This window comes from Orcinus orca, chromosome 2 (genome assembly GCF_937001465.1).
Source record: "Orcinus orca chromosome 2, mOrcOrc1.1, whole genome shotgun sequence".
Taxonomy (NCBI): domain Eukaryota; kingdom Metazoa; phylum Chordata; class Mammalia; order Artiodactyla; family Delphinidae; genus Orcinus; species Orcinus orca.
In genome coordinates this window covers 48,228,998-48,242,088 of record NC_064560.1, presented here as the reverse complement: position 1 = coordinate 48,242,088, position 13,091 = coordinate 48,228,998, and the positions used below count along the sequence as shown (strand labels likewise).

The following is a 13,091-nucleotide window of genomic DNA, read 5'->3' as shown; positions in this document are numbered from 1 at the left end:
CTGAAAAAAGTGTAAAATCTAGAAAGGCAGGACAGGCCATGGAGAACTGGGAGCCTTGTTATGCTGATGGGTGGGATGTAAATTGCCAACAGCCACTCTGGAGAAGTGTATGGTGTTTCCTGAAACATCTAAAAAACAAAGCAACAGAGCCTAGGGCACTTCCACTTATGGTTCTATAGCTTAGGGAAATTAAAATCAAAAAGACACAGCCACCCCAAAGTTTGGGACGGCTCTGCTTACAAGAACCTCGTTTACGGTACAAGTTCAATATCACAGAAAGCGAAAAATAGATAAAGAAGTTGTGGTAATTACGTAGAATGCAATATCACTCAGCAATGAAATCTATGTCATCAGGCCCGTAGCAGCATAATGAGTGGATTCAGGTACGAGGATTCTAAATGAAATAAGTCACACAGAAAAAGAAACATCATAAGTTATCACTAATACACGGAATGTAAACTTGGTTACATAGGAACTGAATTACAAAACAGAACAGGGTCTCAAATGTAGAAAACCAACTTATGCTTGCTTAAGGGGAAAGGTGAGTTGGGGTGCTGCATAAAACCAGAGATTGAAATTAGCACAGATACCGTTCCATAAGCCAAATATGTAATAGACAAGAGCTACTCCTTGCTCAATGAGGTGGCCCTAACACCCCATACTAAACGCCTAAGAATATACCTGACTAGTAAGAATCTTAAAACCTATGGATTTATATGTCTCTGAAAGAGAAACAAGCGTGTGTACAGCGGCATAAACGAAGCAGTGATACGATTGGTGAGGATCGGTGAGCAAATGCAGACCCTTTGAAGTCATATTGCATGGTACACATTACATGGGTCTCAACTCTCCAGGTTTAAGGGATTCTTCCTTCAGCTAAATCATGCATGTGGAACCCAGAGTATGATCCACCATGTGATCGGGAAATGTGTTCAAATGTGTCTCAGTTTTCGTCCCCTGGTACTCGGGTGCAACATTCCAGATGCTTTACTAACACTCTCCGCACTTGGAGAGTCAGTGCCTTTAACCTCCTGTTTGGCCCAGTTTCCAATTTCTGCGGAAAATGAACAGGAATATGGAGAACCCATGAGAGACTAGCTGGAGGTGTCTGGACGGGCAAATTTAACTCTCATTTCCCACCAGGCAGAGGAATTAACCAAAGGTTCAGCGAGCCATGCCGGAACCACACTAGGGCCTGAAGCAATCCTGCGGTGTTGCGGCCAGCTCACAAGAATGCGAGTTGAAAAAAGGAGCTCAGGGGCACTGTCATTCACAAACCTGCAGAGTTATAAATGACAGCTATCGTCCAAAAATATATTGAAGTAAGGCTGCCAAGAGGACTTGAAACTGGGACAGAATTGCAGGAAACCGATTTCAGGAGGTAGACTGGAATTGTATGTAAAGCATAGGAAAAGAGGCAGAACGTCCACAATGATGCACTTGGCCAAAAAGGGCGTATGCGTTTTTTCCTGAATATATTCAGGAAAAAACGCATACGCCCTTTTTGGCCAACCAAGCAAACTTGCAAAGGAAATCTGCACTACAATGAAGTCTCACTGCCCCCCGGTCAAAAGGGCCATCTGAAAAAAGTGTAAAATCCAGAATGGCAGGACAGGCCATGGAGAACTGGGAGCCTTGTCATGCTGATGGGCGGGATGTAAATTGCCAACAGCCACTCTGGAGAAGTGTATGGTGTTTCCTGAAACATCTACGAAACAAAGCAACAGAGCCTAGGGCACTTCCACTTATGGTCCTATAGCTTAGGGAAATTAAAATCAAAAAGACACAGCCACCCCAAAGTTTGGGATGGCTCTGTTTACAAGAACCTCGTTTACGGTACAAGTTCAATATCACAGAAAGCGAAAAATGGATAAAGAAGTTGTGGTACTTACGTACAATGCTATATCACTCAGCAATGAAATCTATGTCATCAGGCCCGTAGCAGCATAATGAGTGGATTCAGGTACGATGATTCTAAGTGAAATAAGTCACACAGAAAAATAAACATCATAAGATATCACTACTACATGGAATGTAAACTTGGCTACACAGGAACTGAATTACAAAACAGAACAGGGTCTCAAATGTAGAATACCAACTTATGCTTGCTTAAGGGGAAAGGTGAGTTGGGGTGCTGCATAAAACCAGAGATTGAAATTAGCACAGATACCGTTCCATAAGCCAAATATGTAATAGACAAGAGCTACTCCTTGCTCAACGAAGTGCACTCAACACCCCATATTAAACGCCTAAGAATATACCAGACTAGTAAGAATCTTAAAACCTATTGATTTATATGTCTCCGAAAGAGAATCAAACGTGTGTACAGCGGCATTAATGCAGCAGTGATAGGATTGGTGAGGTTCGGTGAGCAAATGCAGACCCTTTGAAGTCGTATTGCATGGTACCCATTCCATGGGTCTCAACTCTTCAGGTTTAAGGGATTCTTCCTTCAGCTAAAACATGCATGTGGAACCCAGAGTATGATCCACCGTGTGATTGGGAACCGTGTTCAAATGTGTCTCAGTTTTCGTCCCCTGGTACTTGGGTGCAACATTCCAGATGCTTTACTAACACTCGCCCCACTTGGAGAGTCTGTGCCTTTAACCCCCTGTTTGCCCCAGTTTGCAATTTCTGCGTAAGATGAACAGGAATAGGGAGAACCAATGAGAGACTAGCTGGAGGTGTCTGCACGGGCAAATTTAACTCTCATTTCCCAACAGGAAGAGGAATTAACCAAAGGCTCAGCGTGCCATGACTGAACCACACTAGGGCCTGAAGCAATCCTGCGGTGTTGCGGCCAGCTCACAAGAAAGCGAGTTGAAGGAAGGATCTCAGGGGCACTGTAATTCACAAACCTGCAGAGTTATAAAAGACAGCTATCACCCAAAAATATATTGAAGTAAGGCTGCCAAGAGGACTTGAAAGCGGGGCAGAATTGCAGGAAACCGATTTCAGAATGTAGAGTGGAATTGCATGTAAAGCATAGGAAAAGAGGCAGAAAGTCCACAATGATGCACTTGGCCAAAAAGGGCGTAAGCGTTTTTTCCTGAGTATATTCAGGAAAACACGCATACGCCCTTTTTGGCCAACCAAGCAAGCTTGCAAAAGAAATCTGCACATCTATGAAGTCTCACTTCCCCCAATCAAAAGGGCCATCTGAAAAAAGTGTAAAATCCAGAAAAGCAGGACAGGCCATGGAGAACTGGGAGCCTTGTTATGCTGATGGGCCGGATGTAAATTGCCAACAGCCACTCTGGAGAAGTGTATGGTGTTTCCTGAAACATCTAAAAAACAAAGCAACAGAGCCTAGGGCACTTCCACTTATGGTCCTATAGATTAGGGAAATTAAAATCAAAAAGACACAGCCACCCCAAAGTTTGGGACGGCTCTGTTTACAAGAACCTCGTTTATGGTACAAGTTCAATATCACAGAAAGCGAAAAATGGATAAAGATGTTGTGGTACTTACGTACAATGCAATATCACTCAGCAATGAAATCTATGTCATCAGGCCTGTAGGAGCATAATGAGTGGATTCAGGTACGATGATTCTAAGTGAAATATGTCACACAGAAAAAGAAACATCATAAGATATCACTAATACACGGAATGTAAACTTGGCTACACAGGAACTGAATTACAAAACAGAACAGGGTCTCAAATGCAGAAAACCAACTTATGCTTGCTTAAGGGAAAAGGTGAGTTGGGGTGCTGCATAAAACCAGAGATTGAAATTAGCACAGATACCGTTCCATAAGCCAAATATGTAATAGACAAGAGCTACTCCTTGCTCACCGAAGTGGACTCAACACCCCATATTAAACGCCTAAGAATATACCTGATTAGTAAGAATCTTAAAACCTATGGATTTATATGTCTCCGAAAGAGAATCAAGCGTGTGTACAGCGGCATAAACGCAGCAGTGATAGGATTGGTGAGGTTCGGTGAGCAAATGCAGACCCTTTGAAGTCATATTGCATGGTACCCATTCCATGGGTCTCAACTCTCCAGGTTTAAGGGATTCTTCCTTCAGCTAAAACATGCATGTGGAACCCAGAGTATGATCCACCGTGTGATTGGGAACCGTGTTCAAATGTGTCTCAGTTTTCGTCCCCTGGTACTTGGGTGCAACATTCCAGATGCTTTACTAACACTCGCCCCACTTGGAGAGTCAGTGCCTTTAACCCCCTGTTTGCCCCAGTTTGCAATTTCTGCGTAAGATGAACAGGAATAGGGAGAACCAATGAGAGACTAGCTGGAGGTGTCTGCACGGGCAAATTTAACTCTCATTTCCCAACAGGAAGAGGAATTAACCAAAGGCTCAGCGTGCCATGACTGAACCACACTAGGGCCTGAAGCAATCCTGCGGTGTTGCGGCCAGCTCACAAGAAAGCGAGTTGAAGGAAGGATCTCAGGGGCACTGTAATTCACAAACCTGCAGAGTTATAAATGACAGCTATCACCCAAAAATATATTGAAGTAAGGCTGCCAAGAGGACTTGAAAGCGGGGCAGAATTGCAGGAAACCGATTTCAGAATGTAGACTGGAATTGCATGTAAAGCATAGGAAAAGAGGCAGAAAGTCCACAATGATGCACTTGGCCAAAAAGGGCGTAAGCGTTTTTTCCTGAGTATATTCAGGAAAACACGCATACGCCCTTTTTGGCCAACCAAGCAAGCTTGCAAAGGAAATCTGCACATCTATGAAGTCTCACTTCCCCCAATCAAAAGGGCCATCTGAAAAAAGTGTAAAATCCAGAAAAGCAGGACAGGCCATGGAGAACTGGGAGCCTTGTTATGCTGATGGGCCGGATGTAAATTGCCAACAGCCACTCTGGAGAAGTGTATGGTGTTTCCTGGAACATCTAAAAAACAAAGCAACAGAGCCTAGGGCACTTCCACTTATGGTCCTATAGATTAGGGAAATTAAAATCAAAAAGACACAGCCACCCCAAAGTTTGGGACGGCTCTGTTTACAAGAACCTCGTTTATGGTACAAGTTCAATATCACAGAAAGCGAAAAATGGATAAAGATGTTGTGGTACTTACGTACAATGCAATATCACTCAGCAATGAAATCTATGTCATCAGGCCTGTAGGAGCATAATGAGTGGATTCAGGTACGATGATTCTAAGTGAAATAAGTCACACAGAAAAAGAAACATCATAAGATATCACTAATACACGGAATGTAAACTTGGCTACACAGGAACTGAATTACAAAACAGAACAGGGTCTCAAATGCAGAAAACCAACTTATGCTTGCTTAAGGGGAAAGGTGAGTTGGGGAGCTGCATAAAACCAGAGATTGAAATTAGCACAGATACCGTTCCATAAGCCAAATATGTAATAGACAAGAGCTACTCCTTGCTCACCGAAGTGGACTCAACACCCCATATTAAACGCCTAAGAATATACCTGATTAGTAAGAATCTTAAAACCTATGGATTTATATGTCTCCGAAAGAGAATCAAGCGTGTGTACAGCGGCATAAACGCAGCAGTGATAGGATAGATGAGGTTCGGTGAGCAAATGCAGACCCTTTGAAGTCATATTTCATGGTACCCATTCCATGGGTCTCAACTCTCCAGGTTTAAGGGATTCTTCCTTCAGCTAAAACATGCATGTGGAACCCAGAGTATGATCCACCATATGATCGGGAAACGTGTTCACATCTCTCTCAGTTTTCGTCCCCTGGTAGTCGGGTGCAACATTCCAGACGCTTTACTAACACTCTCCCCACTTGGAGAGTCAGTGCCTTTAACCTCCTGTTTGGCCCAGTTTGCAATATCTTCGGAAAATGAACAGGAATACGGAGAACCAATGAGAGAGTAGCTGGAGGTGTCTGGACGGGCAAATTTAACTCTCATTTCCCACCAGGAAGAGGAATTAACCAAAGACTCAGCGTGCCGTGCCGGAACCACACTAGGGCCTGAAACAATCCTGGAGTGTTGCGGCCAGCTGACAAGAAAGTGAGTTGAAGAAAGGAGCTCAGGGGCACTGTAATTCACAAACCTGCAGAGTTATAAATGACAGTTATCGTGCAAAAATATATTGAAGTAAGGCTGCCAAGAGGACTTGAAAGCGGGGCAGAATTGCAGGAAACCGATTTCAGGAGGTAGACTGGAATTGCATGTAAAGCATAGGAAAAGAGGCAGAACGTCCACTATGATGCACTTGGCCAAAAAGGGCGTATGCGTTTTTTCCTGAATATATTCAGGAAAAAACGCATACGCCCTTTTGGCCAACCAAGCAAGCTTGCAAAGGAAATCTGCACTACAATGAAGTCTCACTTCTCCCCGATCAAAAGGGCCATCTGAAAAAAGTGTAAAATCCAGAAAGGCAGGACAGGCCATGGAGAACTGGGAGCCTTGTTATGCTGATGGGTGGGATGTAAATTGCCAACAACCACTCTGGAGAAGGGTATGGTGTTTCCTGAAACATCTAAAAAACAAAGCAACAGAGCCTAGGGCACTTCCGATTATGGTTCTATAGTTTAGGGAAATTAAAATCAAAAAGACACAGCCACCCCAAAGTTTGGGACGGCTCTGTTTACTAGAACCTCGTTTACGGTACAAGTTCAATATCACAGAAAGCGAAAAATGGATAAAGAAGTTGTGGTACCTACGTACAATGCAATATCACTCAGCAATGAAATCTATGTCATCAGGCCTGTAGCAGCATAATGAGTGGATTCAGGTACGATGATTCTAAGTGAAATAAGTCACACAGAAAAAGAAACATCATAAGATATCACTAATACACGGAATGTAAACTTGGCTACACAGGAACTGAATTACAAAACAGAACAGGGTCTCAAATGTAGAAAACCAACTTATGCTTGCTTAAGGGGAAAGGTGAGTTGGGGTGCTGCATAAAACCAGAGATTGAAATTAGCACAGATACCGTTCCATAAGCCAAATATGTAATAGACAAGAGCTACTCCTTCCTCAATGAGGTGGCCCCAACACCCCATATTAAACGCCTAAGAATATACCTGACTAGTAAGAATCTTAAAACCTATGGATTTATATGTCTCTGAAAGAGAATCAAGCGTGTGTACAGCGGCATAAACGCAGCAGTGATACGATTGGTGAGGTTCGGTGAGCAAATGCAGACCCTTTGAAGTCATTTTGCATGGTACCCATTCCATGGGTCTCAACTCTCCAGGTTTATGGGATTCTTCCTTCAGCTAAAACATGCATGTGGAACCCAGAGTATGATCCACCGTGTGATCGGAAACGTGTTCAAATGTGTCTCAGTTTTCGTCCCCTGGTACTCGGGTGCAACATTCCAGACGCTTTACTAACACTCTCCCCACTTGGAGAGTCAGTGCCTTTAACCTCCTGTTTGGCCCAGTTTGCAATTTCTGCGGAAAATGAACAGGAATAGGGAGAACCAATGAGAGACTAGCTGGAGGTGTCTGGACAGGCAAATTCAACTCTCATTTCCCACCAGGAAGTGGAATTAACCAAAGGCTCAGCGTGCCATGCCGGAACAACACTAGGGCCTGAAGCAATCCTGCGGTGTTGCGGCCAGCTCACAAGAAAGCGAGTTGAAGAAAGGACCTCAGGGACACTGTCATTCACAAACCTGCAGAGTTATAAATGACAGCTATCGTCCAAAAATATATTGAAGTAAGGCTGCCAAGAGGACTTGAAAGCGGGGTAGAATTGCAGGAAACCGATTTCAGGAGGTAGACTGGAATTGCATGTAAAGCATAGGAAAAGAGGCAGAACGTCCACAATGATGCACTTGGCCAAAAAGGGCGTATGCCTTTTTTCCTGAATATATTCAGGAAAAAACACATATGCTCTTTTTGGCCAACCAAGCAAGCTTGCAAAGGAAATCTGCACTACAATGAAGTCTCACTGCCCCCTGGTCAAAAGGGCCACCTGAAAAAAGTGTAAAATCCAGAAAGGCAGCACAGGCAATGCAGAACTGGGAGCCTTGTTATGCTGATGGGCGGGATGTAAATTGCCAACAGCCACTCTGGAGAAGTGTATGGTGTTTCCTGAAACATCTACAAAACAAAGCAACAGAGCCTAGGGCACTTCCACTTATGGTCCTATAGCTTAGGGAAATTAAAATCAAAAAGACACAGCCACCCCAAAGTTTGGGACGGCTCTGTTTACAAGAACCTCGTTTACGGTACAAGTTCAATATCGCAGAAAGCGAAAAATGGATAAAGAAGTTGTGGTACTTATGTACAATGCAATATCACTCAGCAATGAAATCTATGTCATCAGGCCAGTAGCAGCATAATGAGTGGATTCAGGTACGATGATTCTAAGTGAAATAAGTCACAGAGAAAAAGAAACATCATAAGATATCATTACTACACGGAATGTAAACTTGGCTACACAGGAACTGAATTACAAAACAGAACAGGGTCTCAAATGTAGAAAACCAACTTATGCTTGCTTAAGGGGAAAGGTGAGTTGGGGTGCTGCATAAAACCAGAGATTGAAATTAGCACAGATACCATTCCATAAGCCAAATATGTAATAGACAAGAGCTACTCCTTGCTCAACGAAGTGGACTCAACACCCCATATTAAACGCCTAAGAATATACCTGACTAGTAATAATCTTAAAACCTATGGATTTATATGTCTCCGAAAGAGAATCAAGCGCGTGTATAGCGGCATAAACGCAGCAGTGACAGGATTGGTGAGGTTCGGTGAGCAAATGCAGACCCTTTGAAGTCATATTGCATGGTACCCATTCCATGGGTCTCAACTCTCCAGGTTTAAGGGATTCTTCCTTCAGCTAAAACATGCATGTGGAACCCAGAGTATGATCCACCGTGTGATTGGGAAACGTGTTCAAATGTGTCTCAGTTTTCGTCCCCTTGTACTCAGTGCAACATTTCAGACGCTTTACTAACACTCTCCCCACTTGGAGAGTCAGTGCCTTTAACCTCCTGTATGGCCCAGTTTGCAATTTCTGTGGAAAATGAACAGGAATAGGGAGAACCAATGAGAGACTAGCTGGAGGTGTCTGGACGGGCAAATTTAACTCTCATTTCCCACCAGGAAGAGGAATTAACCAAAGGCTCAGTGTGCTATGCCAGAACCACACTAGGGCCTGAAGCAATCATGCAGTGTTGCGGCCAATTCACAAGAAAGCGAGTTGAAGAAAGGAGCTCAGGGGCACTGTAATTCACAAACCTGCAGAGTTATAAAGGACAGCTATCGTCCAAAAATATATTGAAGTAAGGCTGCCAAGAGGACTTGAAAGCGGGGCAGAAATGCAGGAAACCGATTTCAGGAGGTAGACTGGAATTGCAGGTAAAGCATAGGAAAAGAGGCAGAACGTCCACAATGATGCACTTGGCCAAAAAGTGCGTATGCGTTTTTTCCTGAGTTTATTCAGGAAAAAACGCATAAGCCCTTTTTGGCCAACCAAGCAAGCTTGCAAAGGAAATCTGCACTACAATGAAGTCTCACTGCCCCCTGGTCAAAAGGGCTATCTGAAAAAAGTGTAAAATCCAGAAAGGCAGGACAGGCCATGGAGAACTGGGAGCCTTGTTATGCTGATGGGCGGGATGTAAATTGCCAACAGACACTCTGGAGAAGTGTATGGTGTTTCCTGAAACATCTACAAAACAAAGCAACAGAACCTAGGGCACTTCCACTTATGGTCCTATAGCTTAGGGAAATTAAAATCAAAAAGACACAGCCACCCCAAATTTTGGGACTGCTCTGTTTACAAGAACCTCGTTTATGGTACAAGTTCAATATCACAGAAAGTGAAAAATGGATAAAGAAGTTGTGGTACTTACGTACAATGCAATATCACTCAGCAATGAAATCTATGTCATCAGGCCCATAGTAGCATAATGAGTGGATTCAGGTACGATGATTCTAAGTGAAATAAGTCACAGAGAAAAAGAAACATCATAAGATATCACTACTACACGGAATGTAAACTTGGCTACACAGGAACTGAATTACAAAACAGAACAGTGTCTCAAATGTAGAAAACCAACTTATGCTTGCTTAAGGGGAAAGGTGAGTTGGGGTGCTGCATAAAACCAGAGATTGAAATTAGCACAGATACCGTTCCATAAGCCAAATATGTAATAGACAAGAGCTACTCCTTGCTCAACGAAGTGGACTCAACACCCTATATTAAATGCCTAAGAATATACTTGACTAGTAAGAATCTTAAAACGTACGGATTTATATGTCTCCGAAAGAGAATCAAGCATGTGTACAGCGGCATAAATGCAGCAGTGATAGTATTGCTGAGGTTCGGTGAGCAAATGCAGACCCTTTGAAGTCATATTGCATGGTACCCATTCCATGGGTCTCAACTCTCCAGGTTTAAGGGATTCTTCCTTCAGCTAAAACATGCATGTGGAACTCAGAGTATGATCCACCGTGTGATCGGGAAACGTGTTCAAATGTGTCTCAGTTTTCGTCCCCTGGTACTCGGGTGCAACATTCCAGACGCTTTACTAACACTCTCCCCACTTGGAGAGTCAGTGCCTTTAACCTCCTGTATGGCCCAGTTTGCAATTTCTGTGGAAAATGAACAGGAATAGGGAGAACCAATGAGAGACTAGCTGGAGGTGTCTGGACGGGCAAATTTAACTCTCATTTCCCACCAGGAAGAGGAATTAACCAAAGGCTCAGTGTGCTATGCCAGAACCACACTAGGGCCTGAAGCAATCATGCAGTGTTGCGGCCAATTCACAAGAAAGCGAGTTGAAGAAAGGAGCTCAGGGGCACTGTAATTCACAAACCTGCAGAGTTATAAAGGACAGCTATCGTCCAAAAATATATTGAAGTAAGGCTGCCAAGAGGACTTGAAAGCGGGGCAGAAATGCAGGAAACCGATTTCAGGAGGTAGACTGGAATTGAAGGTAAAGCATAGGAAAAGAGGCAGAACGTCCACAATGATGCACTTGGCCAAAAAGTGCGTATGCGTTTTTTCCTGAGTTTATTCAGGAAAAAACGCATAAGCCCTTTTTGGCCAACCAAGCAAGCTTGCAAAGGAAATCTGCACTACAATGAAGTCTCACTGCCCCCTGGTCAAAAGGGCTATCTGAAAAAAGTGTAAAATCCAGAAAGGCAGGACAGGCCATGGAGAACTGGGAGCCTTGTTATGCTGATGGGCGGGATGTAAATTGCCAACAGACACTCTGGAGAAGTGTATGGTGTTTCCTGAAACATCTACAAAACAAAGCAACAGAACCTAGGGCACTTCCACTTATGGTCCTATAGCTTAGGGAAATTAAAATCAAAAAGACACAGCCACCCCAAATTTTGGGACTGCTCTGTTTACAAGAACCTCGTTTATGGTACAAGTTCAATATCACAGAAAGTGAAAAATGGATAAAGAAGTTGTGGTACTTACGTACAATGCAATATCACTCAGCAATGAAATCTATGTCATCAGGCCCATAGTAGCATAATGAGTGGATTCAGGTACGATGATTCTAAGTGAAATAAGTCACAGAGAAAAAGAAACATCATAAGATATCACTACTACACGGAATGTAAACTTGGCTACACAGGAACTGAATTACAAAACAGAACAGTGTCTCAAATGTAGAAAACCAACTTATGCTTGCTTAAGGGGAAAGGTGAGTTGGGGTGCTGCATAAAACCAGAGATTGAAATTAGCACAGATACCGTTCCATAAGCCAAATATGTAATAGACAAGAGCTACTCCTTGCTCAACGAAGTGGACTCAACACCCTATATTAAATGCCTAAGAATATACTTGACTAGTAAGAATCTTAAAACGTACGGATTTATATGTCTCCGAAAGAGAATCAAGCATGTGTACAGCGGCATAAATGCAGCAGTGATAGTATTGCTGAGGTTCGGTGAGCAAATGCAGACCCTTTGAAGTCATATTGCATGGTACCCATTCCATGGGTCTCAACTCTCCAGGTTTAAGGGATTCTTCCTTCAGCTAAAACATGCATGTGGAACCCAGAGTATGATCCACCGTGTGATCGGGAAACGTGTTCAAATGTGTCTCAGTTTTCGTCCCCTGGTACTCGGGTGCAACATTCCAGACGCTTTACTAACACTCTCCCCACTTGGAGAGTCAGTGCCTTTAACCTTCTGTTTGTCCCAGTTTGCAATTTCTGCGGAAAATGAACAGGAATAGGGAGAACCCATGAGAGACTAGCTGGAGGTGTCTGGACGGGCAAATTTAACTCTCATTTCCCACCAGGAAGAAGAATTAACCAAATGCTCAGTGTGCCGTGCCGGAACCACACTAAAGCCTGAAGCAATCCTGCGGTGTTGCGGCCAGCTCACAAGAAAGCGAGTTGAAGAAAGGAGCTCAGGGGCACTGTCATTCACAAACCTGCAGAGTTATAAATGACAGCTATCGTCCAAAAATATATTGAAGTAAGGCTGCCAAAGTACTTGAAAGCGGAGCAGAATTGCAGGAAACTGATTTCAGGAGATAGACTGGAATTGCATGTAAAGCATAGGAAAAGAGGCAAAACGTCCACAATGATGCACTTGCCCAAAAAGGGCGTGTGCGTTTTTTCCTGAATATATTCAGGAAAAAACGCATACGCCCTTTATGGCCAACCAAGCAAGCTTGCAAACGAAATCTGCACTACAATGAAGTCTCACAGCCCTCCGGTCAAAAGGGCCATCTGAAAAAAGTGTAAAATCCAGAAAGGCAGCACAGGCAATGGAGAACTGGGAGCCTTGTTATGCAGATGGGCGGGATGTAAATTGCCAACAGCCACTCTGGAGAAGTGACCGGTGTTTCCTGAAACATCTAAAAAACAAAGCAACAGAGCCTAGGGCACTTCCACTTATGGTGCTATAGCTTAGGGAAATTAAAATCAAAAAGACACAGCCACCGCAAAGTTTGGGATGGCTCTGTTTACAAGAACCTCGTTTACGGTACAAGTTCAATATCACAGAAAGCGAAAAATGGATAAAGAAGTTGTGGTACTTACGTACAATGCAATATCACTCAGCAATGAAATCTATGTCATCAGGCCCGTAGCAGCATAATGAGTGGATTCAGGTACGATGATTCTAAGTGAAATAAGTCACAGAGAAAAAGAAACATCATAAGATATCAGTACTACACGGAATGTA

At 43.4% G+C, this 13,091-nt stretch overlaps 1 long non-coding RNA gene across 2 annotated transcripts in view; it reads right to left on the bottom strand.

Annotated features, from left to right (window-relative positions):
* Window positions 1-9,495: 9,495 nt before the first annotated feature.
* The window catches only part of LOC125963620 (uncharacterized), a 131,748-nt gene continuing 128,152 nt past the window's right edge, over window positions 9,496-13,091 (bottom strand). The window contains exon 3 of one of the 2 annotated variants that reach the window (XR_007475798.1): window positions 9,496-9,603. This is a non-coding gene — a long non-coding RNA (uncharacterized LOC125963620). Of the gene's footprint in view, window positions 9,604-11,075; window positions 11,184-13,091 lie in introns of those variants that run through there. The other variant, XR_007475797.1, reaches the window with a different exon arrangement.